This window comes from Triticum aestivum, chromosome 4B (assembly GCF_018294505.1).
Source record: "Triticum aestivum cultivar Chinese Spring chromosome 4B, IWGSC CS RefSeq v2.1, whole genome shotgun sequence".
Classification (NCBI taxonomy): Eukaryota; Viridiplantae; Streptophyta; class Magnoliopsida; order Poales; family Poaceae; genus Triticum; species Triticum aestivum.
This window is the reverse complement of record NC_057804.1, coordinates 120,764,990-120,768,039: the sequence shown is the minus strand read 5'-3', so window position 1 is coordinate 120,768,039 and position 3,050 is coordinate 120,764,990.

Sequence of the window (3,050 nt, the reverse complement as noted above, 5' to 3'; positions counted from 1 at the left end):
TATGTGATAAGCAAGAGCTCCCCCTAAATTTGTGCATAGTTTAAGATTTGCTTTGGTCTGCAAATGCACAAGGAATTAGGCTCATGGGTTACTCTTCCATGTCACATACATCTTGGTGGAGCGCTCAAAATGATAAAGATTGAATACATGCATTCATCACCAAGCAAAGTGAATGATCACATATGGATAGATAAGATAATATCATCAAACATGCATAAGTGTAGCTTATGATCAAACACATGATCATCAATGTCTCACAAAAACAACATAGTATCTCAAGCAATCAAAAGCAAACAAAGTTTAACCACCAAAGTAAGAGAGAACAAAAGCAACACACTCTCTCTCGAAGCCTATGATCTGTACATTTTTCTCCCCCTTTGGCAACAAGTTACCAAAAAGTTCATAAAAAAGCATAGTGCTAGATCGACTCTCAGGCTTGATCTTCAGGTGGTGGTGTCCGGAGAACTCCAAGAATGAAGGCTTCAGTTGAAGTAGAGGGAGCTGGAGGAGTTGGTGCTGGAGCTGGTTGCACTGGAGCTGTAGGAGCTGTAGCTGGTGCAGATGATGTGGCTCTGGTGTCTGGCACAGGCACTACAGCTGACCTCTGAGCTCTAGGCACTCTGGCAAATACATTAGTGGTAGTCTCGCCCTTCCTCTCCTGCATGTCATCCTATAGCTGCTCCACAACTGACTGAATCTCAATTACTTTGACATCTAGATCATAGAATTTTTGTTCCATGATTCTTTCCAAGCTCTGCTGATTTTGAGTGAGGGTGGCCAATCCCTTCTCAATCCTCAGTGTTGATGCTATCAAGTAACCAAGCTGCTCCTGCTTGTTCTTCAGAAAGTACTCAGATGCCTCCTCTTGAGTTGGCATCTTGGCAGCCTTCTCTTTCCTTGCCTTCTCCTTCTTCTCTTGAGCTTGTACTGATGATGGTTCATTCTCATTCATGACAACCTGATTGTCCTCAAAGTCTGGATAAAGAGGAAAATGTTCCTTATCCAATAGATATTTTCCTGTGCCCATCTTTGAGTTAATCAACTCCTGAATCTGAGGGGCATATCCACAGCTTCTCTTTTGATCTGCTGCTGTCCTCTTAATGGTCTCAACCATTAGGCTCATGACCTTGAATTTCTGTGGCACATCAAACAAATGCAACATGTTGATTGCATGCCCTCTAATCATGTTGTGGTCACCAGACTTAGGCAACAGAGTGTGCCTTAGGATGTAGTTGATTGTTGGCAACCTTGACAGAAGAAAGTGGATTGACCCAAACTTATGTGTCTCAATGGCTTTGTCTGGGATCTCCTTGTACATGTGTGCCATGGAATTGTGGTCCATCTTCTTATTGACATAGACATCCAAGTCATCTTTACTCTCCTTTGGGGCATTGATCAGTTTTGCCCACTCCTCAACGGTTGACTGGTACCTTGTACCTTCAGACATCCAAATTATCCTCCCATCTGGATAGAAGTGTGTTGTGGAGTAGAATTGCATAATGAGTTCATCATTTCAGTTAGTGAGCTTTTGCCCAACAAAATCTGCAACTCCACATGCAACAAAACTGTCTTGCACTCCAGGATAGTGTTCTTCATTTTCTTTCATGTAGGTCCAGTCGACCCACCTCATATCACACACTATGGGCTTCTTGTCCAACAAAATTGTCTCATAGAAGTCCTGTTGTTCCTTTGTATGGAACCTATAATCAACAACAGTCCTTCTCCTTGTGGCATATGGATCTGTCATCCTCCATAGCCTCAACCCTGAGTCTCTTCTGATGTTCATGTTCTCAGCCACATGATGGGCATCATTATGGTCTGGTATCTTGGGCTTGAGCTTCCTCAGGACTTGTCCTTCTTCATCTTCCTCATCAGCAACTTCAGGCACTAGGGCCTTGTTCTTCTCAGCAGCTGGAATACTCCTGGTATTCCTCTTTGGTGCAAGCTTGGGCTTGGGGGCAGCTTTGGGTGCTTCCTTGGGCTTTGATGTTGCAGCCCCTGACTTAATTACATCACCCATAAGCTTTTGTGCCTTGGGTGCTGGTGCAGCAACCTCTTCTTCCTCTTCCATCATGGAAGGTTGCCCAACAACTCTGGCTATGGTATTTTTAACCCTTTCTTTCCTTTTCTTTCCTTCTGCAGCAGGCTCTTGGGGATCATGCTTCTCAGGCACTTGAGTAGATCCTCTGACCTTCAACATAGGTGTCCTCTTGGAAGAAACCTTCCTATTGAGTCCAGGTTTAGTGGTCTTGGCTGAGCCATACTCCTTCTTGAGCACTACCTTCTTGGAAGTAGCCTCATCCTCTTCTGCTCTATAATCCTCATCCTCAGAATCTGAGGTTCTCTTCCTCCTTTTCCTGGTGGCAGCTTTAGGCAGGTTGCTTTGGGGTGCTCCTGCTGCCTTCATCTGAAGTGCTAGAGGGACTAGTGCCCTCACTCATGTGCATCTGCTCTTCTGACCTGTTCTGACTATCACTTTGGTCTGACATGCTGCAAATCACTGACTGCTGACCCTGTGAAGAGTTATAGATGAGATAGAGTGGATGAGCATCACAAAATGCAGAGATTTTTTGCAAAAGAATGATTCAAAATTTAGTTTTAGTTTTCCACAGAAAGCATTTCGGATCAACCGATTTTCAAACTCGGTGATACCGAAGCAGTTTTGGAACCTAAACTGATGAACTCGGTTGGACCGAGTCATAGTTCGGTGGCATCGAGACTGCTAGGGTTTCACAAAGTCCACAAATTGGTCTCACCGATTAGCAATTCTCGGTTAGACCGAGAGTTACTAGTGCAATGTCATTAGCCAAATCGGTGGGACCGAGTTTTTCAACTCGGTGGGTCCGAGATGGTTTCGGCGGAAACCTAACCCTAAATTTTCAAATCTCATCTAATCTAAGGATTGCATTGACTGGATAGGAGTGTTTCAATCGTGGCAAGAATCATTAAGAACACAATGTGCTAGGAGTCGGACGAGGATAGCATTGTGATCGAGTTCATACCCTAACTTGGCGATGAACTCGCTACGGCGTCAACAACGGGGGTGAAAT